Source organism: Nuphar pumila, chromosome 7 (genome assembly GCF_984573655.1).
Source record: "Nuphar pumila chromosome 7, dmNupPumi1.hap1.1, whole genome shotgun sequence".
In the NCBI taxonomy this organism is placed as follows: domain Eukaryota; kingdom Viridiplantae; phylum Streptophyta; class Magnoliopsida; order Nymphaeales; family Nymphaeaceae; genus Nuphar; species Nuphar pumila.
In genome coordinates, this window is record NC_143255.1 from 99,688,785 (window position 1) to 99,705,626 (window position 16,842).

Sequence of the window (16,842 nt, forward strand, 5' to 3'; positions counted from 1 at the left end):
GGCGGGGGTGGAGGGTAAAATCTTGAGGCGGGGCGGGGGTGGAGACCTTGTCCCCCGCCCCGCCCCACTGCCATCCCTATTTTCATCCCAGCCAAATGCATAAACGCTCATCCCAGCGTTGAGATTCCAAACATGACCACCAAGGTAGTTTGACCAAGATTTTACCTCGGGACCACCAAATGCATAAACGCCCATCCCAGCGCCCAGATTCCAAACAGGCCCTTGTATTTACACTAAATCATAGATTTAGCAGCTGCCACTTCTTCAAATGCATAAACTCCATAAACGCCCATCCCAGCTACATATTCCAAACAGGCCCTTATTTCTGATGGAAAGTGTTGCTGAGGTTTTCTGAATTATTTTCTTGCATATCCTTATAGAATAATGTGTGGTTTAGCGGGAAAGTAGACTTCAATGGCTTTGCATTATCAACTTTTAAACAAATTTGCACTGGGTGGTCGTGTCCTGATCAACTCGGAGTTTTACTTCACAGGGAGGCAGTCCTATTAAGTGACTCGGTTCTCACCGAGGGCTCCTTCATCATCAAATTATAAAAAAAAAACAAATTATACTTTGAAGACCGCTTTAAATATTTTGTGATCCAAACAACAATAGTAAAATGGTGGGACTTTTCTGTTTACTGTTTATATTCACAATTATTTGTAAACTACGCTTATATTTACTAATTTATTTACATAAATTATACCGTGGTGTTATTGCCATCTCCAAACTCTGAATTTCTTTACGTTAAAAGACAATGAAAAGAAAATTCAAGGTGTCTTGTTTATGAGGGTATATAGTTGGCAGTTTAGCCTTGCACTTGATCTTTTTCTTTTTTATTTTTTTGAAAAACTTGGTGTTGATCTTTTTCAAATGACAATAAACTAGCTCCCCAAGAGTCCCCGTTTGGCTATATAAATGCTAGCAGAACTAGGGATGACAGTGGACCAGGACCCGAGACAAGGTCTCCACCCCAACCCCGTTTCAAAATCCTGCCTTCCATCCTCACATTGGTCTTGATTTTAACCTCCATCTCTGTTTCATGTCCTCCATCCCCGATACAAACGGGGCGAGGTGGGGCGGATCGGAGCTCCGTTTTCCCTCGATCCACTGTCATCCTTAAAAAAGGATCGGGGATGGGGCAAGGCGGGGATTGGAGATGGGGACGTGGCTGGGCAGGGAAAAGCATAATTCCATCCCCGCCTCCAGAACCAGGGTAGTCAAGTATAGGTAGTCCACCCGAGCTTCGGTAGGGCAGGTTTTGATTTTAGCCTCCACCCCGCCTTCATCCCCATTTCATGTCCTCCATCCCTGGCCCAAATGAGGCGAGGTGGGTTTCCATTTTCCCAGGGTCCACTGCCATCCCTAATCAGAACTGGATTAAGGCTTTAGGAGAGCCAAGCTTTTCTAAATTAAAGGAATTGCCATTTTCACTTTATATTTATCAGCTGCTATATACTAAAACATATCTCGATCCTTTTCTTTTCTTTTGACATTGGAAACTGTCTTATTAATTCAGAACAATATTTGTAACACAATATTCTGTTGGGTTTGGGTTGGGTCTATCCTCATTTGGGTGGTCCACTTTCTCTTGAATCTTTTCTTTTAAAGAATCAAACTTGACTTATAGAGGTATATTTGTGTTCGTGATGGTTCTATTTGTCTCGAGTTCTTTATTGTTACATAGAATGTGGTGCGAGTCATGAGAGTATGAAGTTCATTTTCTTTGTGAGAAAGAAAAGATCTAAGGCTTCTTCGGCCACCAAGAGAGTACAATGAAAGATTTTTGTAAGCAATAAGGTTGTATCTTCAAGCTTGGGAGCTTGAGAAGAGAGCACTGCAACCTTATTTCACATAGTGGATTTATTGCGGTAATCTTGTATTTTTTTTTTCTTTTCTCTTGGAGAGGGTTTTTCGTTATTTTGTTTTGATTCCCCATGTTTTTTTTATTCTATTGTATTTTTGCTTCGGTTGAGGTGGTTGCACACTATTTGGTGTAATTGGAGTTTATGTGATTGTGTCTACCTAGTGTTGTTTTGATTCCTCGTGTTTTTTTTATTCTATTGTATTTTTGCTTTGAGGGAGGTGGTTGCATACTATTTGGTGTAATTGGAGTTTATGTGGTTGTCTTTACTTGAATTTTCTAAGCCATTCACATGGAGGCTAAGTGCATTCAATTGATTTCACTACTTTTGGTTTCTCCCCCAACATATTCCTGCTCAAACAAGAGACGACTCACTTACATCATCCTCTGGAACATTCTGTGGATCAAATTTTGGATCACGCAGTTTCACAATCAACATCATGACATAAAGCAGAAAATACAGCAGTATAGAAATCATGATTGATAATCGATCGAAACAAGAACAGGAAACAAGCATGACGGTTTCCGCATAAAACCAAAATTCAGACAGCAGCATATGAACAAACAGATGCATAGAACACAATAAAAACAACGAAAGCATTAGGATCATATCCAATCAAGACCAATGTATCTTTTTGCCTTGATTTTCTGTTTTTTCTTGGATTATATAAAGAAAAAGAGTCATGCCTTTTGGAACTGGTGACCCTTGGCAGAGTCACACTTGTTAAAATCTGGTAACTCTTTGCAAGGGTCATGTTTATTCAAAATGGGTAACTCCTCAAGAGTCATGTCCTTTCGAACAGATCTCTTTCACGTCTATATAAACGTGGTTAGAGAGGTTCCAATGAGACAGATGTACACTCTATCATCTCTCTCTTGCTTTGCTAAAACTGTGAGGTCTGCAGTTGTAGTTTCTGAGGTTGTTTTCGAAGGACGATCTACCATCGGCGTGCACTGATCCAGATCACCGAGGCTATTGTATCCTAGGGGAAGGACGCCGGATCATGTTTGCACTATATGTGGGGGCAAATCTTCTCTAAGGGAAGTACTTTCGTACGCCTTAGCCTTTTACACAATATTAACGTCAATTATCCGAACCCGAATCGGCACAGCGGGCGGTTGCGCACGCGTGTATATGGTAGTCATCCCAACTTCTTGTTCTTAGAAACAAGTGTAAGAGTTTACATATGGGTTATAAAGCCCACAAAAAACTCAAACACCATCAATATGGGACTATTCCACACCATCAAAACCAAACTTTTTCCAAAAAAGAAAAACACCCCACGATTTCTTCTTGAAATTTTCTCTCCCCTCCCTTCTTGCACCTAACACATTCAAATTAGCATTAGCCCCAGTACACACACAAACACAGAGAGAGAGAGAGCATAAAGATTTATATATCAAAGTTTAGAGAGTGAAAATTTAATTATTACAGCATAATTGTAGAACTGACTACTGCAAACAGGCACAAGTGCTTTATTCCATCTATAACCGTTATCCACTCTCTACACCCACCCTTCTTGCATCCTGGACTTGAGATTAAGGCGGGTTGCCACCTTTTTTTTTTTTGACAGATAAAATTCATTAACCTGTCAAAGAGTTAAGCAATACATTTCAGCAGAAGTGACGAGGTATCACTTAATAAATAATCAAACAAATCATCATCATGATCAAAATTTCTGAGCACAAAGCATACAAGCATGCATGAAGGAACAAGCATACAGATGGAAACAAACCTGAGACAAATAAGATACCCCAATGCTGCCTATTTCATGGGTGACTCTCGGTTCAGACAGCACCTTAACCTATCGCCGTATGAATCGCTCTTGCCTACCATAAAACATAGACAAACATGAATCCCTTTACTGAAAAAAGGAAAAAAAAATTAAAGATGCTACAAATGAAGGACAACATCATCTTGCAAGCAGCAGAAAAATCGCCAGACATGCCTGGCGATCGAAACTGATCTGTATCTGTCTCTGCAGGCTCGAAGTTATTCTTCCTTCTCAATGGTCATCTACATGGATTATAAATTTTGAGTTTTCAATCAATTGCATATAATTAGAACCAGGAAAAGGGGACATTTCAAAGTGAAGTTTAAGTTGCATAACTTGATTGTAATGCTAAGCAAGCTTATGTATTAATGCACAGGACAGGAGTCCTCAACCTTTCACGCTTTCCAGCGAGATTGTAAGATGGAATAGGGTATCGTTCAGCGAGCCGCGCTGGATCAAACCTGGAGGGGAAGTAGTCACCCTGCAGGTGGGCTTCCAGTGGAACTAGACGTGTGTCGACTTGCCTGCCTTGCTGACGAGGGTGAAGGTGTGGACTCCAAAGCCTTCCATCTGCCTGTAATCCAACAACAAGAAAAGAAGGTGAGCAGGCTCTCGGGTTCTAAATTTCCCTGGCGGAACCAAACACACAATGAAATGATAAAGACAACGAATTACCGACGGAAATTTAGAGGATGGATCGATGCATGCGTCACCCTCCAACACGTAGTCACTGACACGAATATTTTACTATTGTTTTGATACTTGACTGTTCTTAGCTTTATTTCAATAAAATTGTATTTTTAAATGTTAAAATATCAAAAATTTAGTTTTTTCATTGATTAAAAATTAAAAAGAATCTATGTCCTGTGATAGACCAATAGGAGCATGCTCAGCTAACCGAAAGCGCTTACTCTAGTCTTAATTATCTTAATTTAATTATATGTAATGATCAATAAATTTAGTTTTATTTTGAATCTACCCTTGTCAAATCTCAGCAACTTCTTTCTTTCATAGATACTGGGCTGGAATTAAAATCACAAAATTTTGTGCTTTGTCATCGTGTTGATTTCGGTGATTTAAATGTCAATCTTGAATGATGTAGTCATCAAAACAACTTGCATCAATCAAATTCCAATGAAAGGTACAAAAATCAAAAGAATTCTCATATAGGATGGGTTTCATCCTATGTTGATCCCAGCCAATCAGTTGAATCCTATGGACGGTTAGAATCAGTGCACATCCAAGTGAAAATGTGGGCCAATATTAGCCGATGATCAGATGATTAGGATTAAATGTAAGATGGAACTCATCCTATGTCGAATGATAGGGATCCCTTCATAGGGACGATACAAGGGATGAGGGGAGCCCATTTGTAACACGTGGCACTGAACCATGAAATTTCAAATGCTAATAGTGACAAATTTATGGCATATCATATTTACCAATATATCGCTTATTTTGAAAGTATTGTGTTTTTTTACTGTGATGTCAATCCAATAAAAACAGTTTTTATAAGTTTTATATTTGTTACGTTTATATTTATGTATTTCTATACTTTTGCTTATGCTATTATTATTTTTCTTATATTTTGTGAAGAAAAACTGTTTTTTTTATTGTATCTTTAGATTGGTAGATTTTAGCACCCAGATATTTTCCCAAGAACAAGATTTGTGGCATGATATGTTGTACAAACATTTGTCAAATCAACCATGAATCCATCTATAAGGTCAGATTTGATCTTGCTTCATAAGATTTAAGAGGGGTCCGAAGATGGGAGATGACATAAGGAATGAGTAGAACTGCACTGCACGTGTTATGAAGCGAACAACGATATTTGAGCTAAGAAAAAAGCTAAAAAAGAAAAACGATCAAGAATAAGACAGTAATAATGAAAACATGCTAAATGGGTTTTTGGGTTTTTTTTTCCATTTAACTGTACAAATGTGATGGATCTGCTCTTGAAGTGTTCAATTTCTACACAGGTATTTTTTTATAACCTTCCAAACATTAACTCAAAATCTTCATTCATTTTTGAGACTCCAAGTATAAACTTTTATATAAAAAAATATGAATCAGGTGTCGATTCCTAGTAAATCGACCTGCCCAACACATATGGGTTAGAGTTGCAAAACAAAATATCAGAAAATTTAAAAAAAAGAAGCACGTATATATATATATATATATATATATATATATATATATATATCGTGCAAACTGGTCCTGCCCAGTTGCCACCCAAAAGTAAAGGAATAGTTGAACAAGCTATCATGATTTTATTGCAGCATGCATGATTTTAAAATCATGATATATTTACCAACGGGGGATCCGCTTGTTTGGTAGGAGCTGTTGTTGCACGTCACCTTGGGAGTTTGCAAGTTCAAAACTAGGGGTGTCAACGGGTTAGGTTTGGTTCGGGCCCAGGTGAAACCAGACTCAAACCAGATTTGAGATTATGATATAGGATCCGTACCCAAGTCTAATAGGACCCACTATAAGAGAAATAATACCCAGATCTTATAAGGATTGCATGAACCAGACCCAAACCATACTCAGCAAAATAATATTTTTGTCATTTTTACATTGGAAAATTGTGGATCTTATTCGGAACTCGGGTTGGGCCCGGGTCTGGTATAAAATTTCACAAGACCCGAAGGGTCCAACCCGGATTCTAATCAGGTCTTCTTATTTATCACCAAACCCTGACCCTATAGGGTTTGCTACAGGTCTGGGTAAAACCCGACCTGTTGACACCCCTGTTCAAAACCCAATGGTTTGTTGTATAACTGATGTGCCTAACCCAAACTTCATTATCAAAAGAAGAAAAATCATGATATATTTCAAAACATGGCATTTTTTTACCTCAAAATATCCCACTATTATCTTAATATCAACGTTTTTCTCAAATGTTCCCTCTCTTATTCTTTTTTTTTTTACATGGTTTATGTATCTAACTGATTTTCCAAAGTTTAAATTACATCAAATTTTTTATTGCAAGAAAACCACATATGTAGATTTGTGACGATGGTCAAATACAAGCTAGGCCATATTCTATGCAACTCATGTCACAATTAGATCTTCCAAAAGTTAGTGTCATATTTTCTGGGAGAACATATCAAGATGCAACTTTTTCACTGAAAAGTGTCAATTCAGTGTCAAATAGAGACCTAAGCTGAGTTCCATATAAAATATCACTTTTAACCTTTGCTTTATAAGTGTTTTTTACAATTCAATAAGGGGCAGTATCGCAAGTCTCCGTCTATGTATCCATGGACTATGGGGCCCACAGCTTACGAGTGCAGGCCCCACATAAAATGTTGTCATGTGATTGGTTGTGTCGAATAGTCATGGCGCTTAGCCGCTCTCTGGATCTCTGCTCAAAACCCATCATCATGTCAAGGGACGCCTCTCATGGGTTTCTAACTATGGTCTCGCCCACGGCATGTAATGGGGGGGGGGCTTGTGAACTCTATTTCACAGTCATAGGGGAAAGTTTCGCCCTCAAATGTCTTATTTGCCGTTTATTTGTTCTGATTAGTACTGACGAAGAAAGTGATCAGCAACTTCGACAATCTCGTGGTATGGACAACCTATATATTTTTGAATTTTCTTCTCTCTAAGAAAAAAAGACAACCTGTTTTTTTTTTTTGTGAGGGCTATGAGAAGGCACGGTGTCGTTGCCTAATCAACAAATTTAGGCAATGTAAAAGTTTCTTTTCACCCATGTGAGACCTTTGAGACCAGCCCACAATGCCAAAATGATTGTTGCCAGTTGCACCAAGGGTGTGATTTCAATTCAGCTAAAAAAGATCTTGATTGCGTTTCAAGCAGACCCAAGTATGGCTTATGGGTGCCCATACATGCACAAGGGGACCAGCTCGTATGCCTTATTGCATATGATCTCATACAACAATGCCAATTGCACAAAAATCACCTCTGGAACCAGCTGAGATTGCAAGGGTCATTCATGGTGATCCTCATGTTTCCTTCATGTATAAAGTATGGTTTATCCTTAAATTTCTCATGGGAGTCATCCCTTGACAAGCTGAAGCGTGGCAACTCTGTGGGTGTAGGGGGTAAAAGCCCATGAAGCTTTACACTGCCAGGATTGCGACCGTAAGTATGGAAGGCAAAGCCAACACGGCTAGATCTTTGACCCTGAGGGTGGTTTCTCTGTGTAAATATATATAAAAAAAGAAAAGCTGTATCTTAAAATCTTAGTGCCCTTTTTGTTTTGCTTTCATGAGAGAATGCTCAGCTGGCATCCCTTTCTCATGGCCATGGGCATAACAAACATCCAAATACCATTGTAGGAAAGTGTTATGATGGTACAACGGGTTTAGGCAAACCATGAGTTTGAGGCGGGTGAGTCAGTGATAGTTTGAAAGAGAATATATCTTCATGAAATACCACGTCTCGATTGACAAAAAGTTTTTCATTTTCAAGATCAAACAATTTGTATCCTTTTTGTTCAAAAGGGTATCCAACAAAGACTCATTTACGAGACCGGGAATCAAACTTGTGCTTATAATGAATGTTACGAGTATACCACAAGCATCCAAAACACGTAAGTGCCATTAATTAGGCATTGAATCATAAAGCATTTCATGAGAGCTCTTATTTTCCAAAATCTTGGAAGGTATTCTATTTATCAGATAGGCCGCAGTAAGGATGCATTCTCCCTAAAATTTGAGAGGTAGATTTGCTTAGATTCATAGGGCCCTCCTGATTTCAAGTAAATGCCTATGTTTCTGATCAATGACATCATTTTGTTGCAGCGTAACCACGCAACTGTGTTGATGAAGGATACCATTTTCTCGTAAATAAAATTGAGCTTCATGAAAGAAAAATTTTGCTCCGTTATCGGATCTCACAATTTTGATAATTTTTTGAAATTAATTTTTTACCATGATAATAATTTTTTTAAAGAAACTCGTAGCTTGAGACTTCAACCTCATCAAATAAACCCATGTAGAACAAGAAAAGTTATCCACTACAGTTAAGAAATAATGGGTCCCGCATATAGATGTTGTGGAATATCTACCTCAAATATCTATATGAATCAAATCAAAAGAATGAGAGATAGTCTTTTTCACTACGAGAAAATGACAATCATGTTTGGCGAGCACGAGGACAAATATCAAAGTGGCAATCATTAAATTGAATGAAATTAAAAGATTAAAAAATGGTCAAAATCTATGAGAAGAAACATGACCAAGACGCCAATGCCAAAGATCAAACAAAACAGTAGGTATGTTGCTCATGGTAGCAGAGACGATGGTCACATATGGTATTGCAATAGGGATGGTGGTCATGACAACCACTTTATTGTCTTCTATGCTATTATGATTCATATCAAGGAAGTATAGGCCTGTGTGCACTTTACCCACTCCAATAGTCATCCTTGATCGAAGGTCCTGAATTTCACAATAAGAGAAAAAAACAACATTACATTTTAAGAATTTCATGAGTTTATTTATAAAAATCAAGTTGAACTTAAACGAGCGAAGGGCCAAGACATGATCAAGCTTGATTTTTGGAGTCACATAGATAGATCCAGTGTGAGTTATGGGAGAAAACAACTAGTCTGAAAGTTTTATAGGTTTGAGAAACTCACACGGTTTGGAGTTGTCCAATAAAGAGAATGAAGAACACACATGGTCGGTGGCTCTAGTATCTAATATCTAAAATTTTGATGGAATCAATTATGGAGAGGGATAAGAGTTACCTGACATGTTGGCCATTGGTGGGATTTTACCTATGGAAATCAACAACAGCTGATTTTGTTTCTCTAGAGTGAATGATGATACCTCATTACCTGAAGAACCGTCACCATTTGATTTAGTTTGAGCAACGTTGGCTAATTTTTTTAGAAAACCATGGAGGAATTAGAAAAAAAATTTAGTGTGGCCTAGCTTATTGCAATGATTACATCTAAGCCTTTCACACTGATTTTTGTCCTTCACCCATCCATCACGTCCTTGGTATCATGGTGAACAATATTATGTTTAGGAACGGGCAGTGTATGCACACTACGATGTCTTTCTTCTTTAATAAGAAGGTTATAGGCATTGTTCACAAGTGGCATGAGATCCATTATCAGTATATGGATGCAAACAATTATGTACATCTCATTTAGTCTCATCAAAAATTGAATGAGGCATTCTTGATGTTGTAGTTCCAATATCGCTCTCACTGCCCCACACCCACACACAGGTAATGAAATTTGGGTGGATAGTTCATCCCATAGTGTTTTGATCTTCGTATAGTATGCAGAAATAGACATGTTTTCTTGCGACAACATGACAATGAACCTCTAAATCATAAAATATTTGGGGTTCATTTTTTTGAGAGAATCGTTCTCTCAAATCATTTCAAACTGCAGCTGAGGTTTTCCCATAAATAACACTCTCAGACAAATCGCGAGAAAGATAATTGATGATCCAAGAGAGTACCATATTGTTGCATCACATTTGTTCTGGTAGTTGCACAGAAGTGTGTCGGGCTTCAATAGAGATCCTTCAACGAATCTTATTTTGTTCTTGGCTGATAGAGAAACCGTCACGATGTGACTCCCTGACGAATAGTTGTTGCCAGTGAGTGGACTTGTCAATAGGATTAATCGTGTATTTGATGCTCTCATACTTATTTTCACACATTAAAAACTGAAAAATAAGCCCTTGATGGTATAGAGCACCCCAAGGCTCAAAAGAAATGAAAAAAAACACAAATTGTGCAATAAATTAAAAATCACAATTATTGACAAATAAAATGCGATAAAATGAAGTAAAACAAAAAAAAGAAGTCAGAGCTTACCATGAGCTTTGAAAAGCCCCTTTAGATAGATGATAGAGCATAATTGATCCATAGACTTTAAGGGCACATACTAAGAAGACTTGGGTCTAACAAGGTGGACCCACTAGGCTTGATCTAAAACTTGGTTCAAGAAAGTACATTTGACTAAGGGTACGTAGGCTAAGGTCAAATTTTTTGGTTTAGTACTTCCTCACTCACTACAAGAAAAATATTATTTAGTGACAAAAAATTGCGACGAAAATAATTTGTCGCAAAGTTGCGATGGATTAGCGAGAGGAAACTATCCGTCCCTAAAATTGTAATTAGTTGCAGAATTAGCGACAGAAAAATTCTGTCGCAAATGTCGTCGTAAATTTGTGATGGATTAGCGACAAAAAAATTTTGTCTCACACTCCGTCGCAACTTTGTGACGGATGAGCAACACAATTTTTCTATCGCTACTCCATCGTAAATTTGCAATGGCGTTTGCGACAGAATTTTTTCGTTGCTAAATTTCCCGTAAAACCCTAATGTGAGCCCCCTTTCTTTTCCCTTTTTGTTTCATTCATCGCACACCCCCACCCTTTCTCTCGCCCTCCCTTCTCCTCCTTCTGGTGATCGCTTCCCTCTCTGACAACTTCGCCTCTTGCTCGTCCTCCCTTCTCCCCCGTTCCTCTATCCTTCCCTCTTGCTCGTTTGCCGATGCCGTCGTCGACGACCTCCTCCCCTAGGTATGTCTCCTCCCTTCCCTTCTTCTTTCCCCTCATCTCTCTCTCTCTCTCTATCACCCAACGGGCCAGCGGAAAGGGTGAGGTAGAGCAGTAGATGGAGGTTGGATTCATGCCCTGCCTTACACACCGATGCTATGGATCCTTGCAGTTGCACTCGTCCAATTCGATAGGGTTAGAAGAAGAAGACCACGTTGGGGAAAGGATCGGTCCTCCCCGTGGATGTAGACGACACACCGATGGGGATAACTTCTTTAGGTCTGCAATGCAAAAAGAAATAAAAAAAATGCAAAGGCAATAACATGCAAATCAGGCAAATACCTATGGTAAGTAAGTGATGCAAGCGCATCACAGATTATTTAATTTCTTGGATGCAACACTTTTCTTTTCATACACTCACTTAGTTGTGGATATCTAGGACTGCTTTGATGGAGTTCGGAGATCATGCTGAGCGTGATTTTAATGTCTGAAAATAGAAGTGCTCTTATTTTTAAAGTTTGGATTCATGCTAGTCATGGTAGTAGTTAGCAGGATATTAGAGTGCGTTTGTTGCAGGTATATGTTTGACATTATTTTGGTATGAAAGATTTGAATGTATTACAATGTTTGATGTGACTGTATCCATGCTTGCATGAAGTTATTTTTAATTTGATTATGTCTTCCATGTGAAATTGTATAATAAAAATATGTTTCAAATGAATGTAGCGTGTTATAAATGGGTTTGCACATAAAAATGAATGGTTTTGCACATGAAAATATTAAGTTATCAATGCATGCATCATAATTCTTTTGATTGAATAACATCATATATATATACACACACACACACACACACACATATATATATATATATATCAAATCATTACATTCACCATAAATGCATGATAAATTAGATATTTTCTTCATCATAGCATTCTTATGATTCTCTTTTAACTGGTTAGGATGATATCTGTAACATCATAGGACAAAATGGCTGCAAACCGTGAATGAATGTACTATAAGATAGTTGACAATGAGGTATCACTTGAATATATGGATGGTCTTGACAATTTTATTGAATTTGCAACGGCAAGTGTCAGTACAGTGGATCCCATTGGATAGATCAAGTGCCCCTGCACGTTGTGTTAGAATAATCGATTTGTAGAACCTCATGGTGTTAGACATCACCTATACAGGAAAGGTTTTGTGAGTGATTATCAGAATTGGATGCTTTATGGTGAAGAATTTTGGAACAATTTTGATGTACGGGTGGATGTGGTGCATGATAATCCATATATGGATTTGATATTTGATGTCGCAGGATCATAATTCGTTCTACTATGGGTTCTATTGATGTACTATCTGGGGTAGAGGAAGAAGTAGCAAACGATGCAGCTAGTAGATTTTATGACATATTTAGAGATGTTGATGAGTCACTGTGGAATGGTTGTGAGAGTTACACTATCTTGTCTGCAGTTCTTCAACTACTGAATTTGAAGTCAGAGTATAATTTGAGCCAATCATGTTTTGATCGTCTGTTCTCTATTGTGAAGACTATGTTGCCCAAAGATGAGAAATTCTCATAAAATTTCTACCATGCGAAGGTGGTCAACGCTCTAGGTATGGGGTATCAAAAGATAGATGTTTGTCCAAATCACTGCATATTGTATTTCAAAAATCAAGAAAATAGCAGATCATGTCTGCCATGTGGGCATCCTTAGTTCAATCCAAAGACAATAGGCAATGGTAGCATGAGGTTAAAAAAAGTGTCATACAAGTCGCTCCGCTACTTCTCTCTCACCCCTAGATCGCAACAATTGTATATGTCTTCGAGGACAGCAAAACACATGAGATGGCATGCAAATAAAGTTTGACATGATGAAGACAAGATCACGCATCATGTTGACGCGGAAGCTTGGAAGCACTTTTATCATACTCATCAGACCTTCGCAATGGAAGTGAGAAATATTAGGCTAGGTTTATGTATAAATGAATTTAATCCATTTGGGGGTAGATCAACTTAATACTCATGTTGGCCAGTATTTGTCACCTCATACAACTTTTCTCTAAGCTTGTGTATGAAGCGTCAAAATCTTTTCTTGACTCTATTGATCCCTGGCCGACCTCTTTGGGTCAAAATCTTGATGTATATTTAAGGCCATTGATTGATGAACTGAAAATATTGTAGAATGATGGTGTTCTCACGTACAATGCGCACAAAAAAACAAAACTTCAATATGAAGGTTGTTGTTCTATGGACAATCAGTGACTTTCCTACATATGGTAAGTTATCTGGTTGGAGTACACATAGGAGGTTGGCATGTCTGTACTGCATAGAGGATACAAAATCTTTTAGATTGACGTATGGAAGGAAGTCGTGCTGGTTTGATTGTCACTGTCGATTTCTACCCAGCGACCATCCATTCTGACGACAAAAGAATGTGTTTCGAGCAGGCACAACTGAAATGAAAGATCCACCTACATGGTTATCTGGCATAGAGATTTTAAGATGATTGCGATACTTTTCATATGGATTGACAGATGCCCGTAGTCTGACTCTCTTCCTTGGATTTAAGAAGGATCACAATTGGACAAAGAAATCTACTTTTTGGGAACTACCATATCGGTCGACCCTATTGATACGACATAATTTGGATGTGATGCAAGTGGAGAAAAATGTGTTTGATAATGTGTTCAATACGATAATGAATGTCAAAAGAAAATGAAGGATAATCTGAAGGCCCGTATGGATTTAAAAGTAATATGTAAAAAACCAGAATTGGAACTCAAAGAGTATAATCACAAAGTACTGAAACCAAAGGCAAGGTACATGCTTGGACCAGATCAAGTAAAGCAGGTATGTCAATGGTTGAGACAGTTGAGATTTCCAGATGGATACGTCTCTAACATTGCTCGGGCTGTGAAGATAGATGATGGATAATTATATGGGTTAAAGAGCTATGATTGCCATGTCATTATGTAACGGTTGATTCTCCTAGCATTTTATGATATGTTAGACAAATCTATATGGGGGGTATTATCCGAGTTGAGTAGATTTTTTAGAACATTGTGCACATCAGAAGTTATACTAACTGAGGTAAAGAATCTCAAGGATTTTGTCGTCACTACTATTTGTCAGTTAGAGAAGATATTTTCGCCAACATTTTTTGATGTTATGGAACATATGATCATACATTTGCCATATGAACTTAGGGTTGGTGGTCTTGTGCAATATCGGTGGATATACCCATTTAAAAGGTATATTTTTTTTTATATTTTTCTCTTCAATGCTATTGAGAATTTATTGTATTACGAGATGTATATTATTGACAGATGCATGTTTAACCTAAAAAAAAAGGTTCAGAATAAAGCAAGAGTAGAGGGTTTTATTTGTGAGGCGTACACTTTAGAAGAGATTTTAAATTTCTCATCTATGTACTTTGAACCTCTCATTCCAATACATTATACTTGCCCACCTCATAATGATGATGGAGAACAATTTACTGTAGCTGACAAACTGTTGATATTTCAATCACTTGAGCATGCCTTTGGCAGTTGCTGGTCAAGACTCATGGAAGATCGAGAGCAAGATGCATCACAAATCTATATCTTTTTTAATTGCTCAGCGATCAACCCCTACATCGAGTAAGTATACTTAATATGTAACACTAAGTTCTATACGTGCATACATGGTTCAGTAATATAAATATTTGTTAAGTGCAGACGATTTGATCTGGAGTTGCGAAGAGAACTTTCGCATCTCACTGATTCAGAAGTATAGAAAAAATGTAAAAATAAATTTGTGGCATGGTTGAAAGAGTTGGTAAGGATGATGACATATATTCTTTCGGTGTAAACAATAATAAGTTACTTAATTGGTCGTGATCACAGTCATTGTTTATGCTTGTAGGTCCGCCATGGTGATGTTAATGATCAAGTAATATGTGATTTACAAAATGGTTCGACCAAAGTTGTGCAATGTTATAATGAGTACATCGTAAATGGTTATCGATTTCATACAAAAGACTATGGTATAAACAAGTTAATGATGAATGGTGGCGTGTGTATCAAGGGTAGCAGCTACAATGAAAATGAACATGACTACTATGGTGTTATAGAAGAAATAATGGAGTTAACTTACTTAGGCATAAATAATAGGTTAACTTTATTCAAGTGTTATTGGTTTGATCCCACAACAACAAGAGTCAACAAAGCCTCAAGCATTGTGAAGGTGAATCATAAATCAAGGTTTGGAACATATGAACCATTCATATTAGCCTCGCAAGCTCAACAAGTTTATTATACTTCATATCCAAATATAAGGAAGTCAGATAGAAATGAATGGTGGACAATTTGTAAGGTGGAGTCTAAACTATACCCCAAGTATGATCAATTACATAAAGACAAGATTGCTGAAGAGGGTGATTACTATCAATCAGATGATATGTATGACTTCTTTTATGGTCACGATGTCACACATGGTATGCATGTCATATCTTCATTGTTCGATGGCACATGTATAGAAGAATGTGATCCAAATGATATACCAAGTAGATGAGCGCCCAATGAAGAAGAAGATGAAGACGATGAAGAGGAGGAGGAGGAAGAAGAAGAATATGAAAGTCAAACAAGTGATGATGAAGCATACTCGAGCTAGTGAAATACATCTTGTAATACACACCATATCACTTTCTCATATGTTCTTATGTTCGAATGTATTGCAATATTTGATGTGACTGTATGCATGCTTGCATGAAGTTATTTGTGATTTGATTATGTATCTATGAAGATATAGAGTTGTGTAACTAATCCAAATAAAAATTTCATTTGTTAAAATATGGTTCGTGAAGGTCACAGTGGTCGATCACCCAGTGTTAGCCAGTCTCAGACTTCATCTTCACGGGTTGCTTTGATAAGTATATCATTTAACTAATTGTATACTTAATTAGTTTAAATGTGCATTGTGTGAATTTCTAACTCATTTTTCTATAGCTATTCATACATTTCTAACTTATTTTTTGACTGCCTTATAACACATATATACATGATTGAATCACTATAAAAGTTTTTTGACAACCTTAGAACACATATTAGCATAATTTCATCATTAAGAAAGTTTTTTGACTGATTTAGAACACATATATGCATGCTTAAATCACTATGAAAGTTTTTTGACAACCTTAGAACACATATATGCATGATTGAATCACAATGAGATTTTCACCACAACAAAGCAGTGGATTAGCGACGACCTCATTCCGTCGCTAACCGGCTTAGCGACAAATTAGCGATGAAGAGGCAACGAACATCTGACATCGCGAATTTTTCGACGCTAACTGGCGGTGGAAAAATTCTGTCACCAGTTCCGTCGCTAATTGTGATGAACGATGGATTCTGTTGCAAATCCATCGGTACTAAACGGCGACCTCGGCTTGGCGACGGATTTACATCCGTCGCTAAGTCGTCGCTAAATTATATATATAGCGACGGATATATCTGTCACTAATTCGTCGCAAACTTGAAAAAAAATAAAAAAAAAGTATTTGAAAATTAAATATCGAGAACGCTACAATTTATATTTCCTGTACAATTTATATTTCTTGTAAATAAAAAACAAAGTACACATAAATTTTATATAAAAGGAATCTACAATAATTAATTGTTCCACTTTAAAATTAACAAGTTTAATTGTTTATAATTCAAC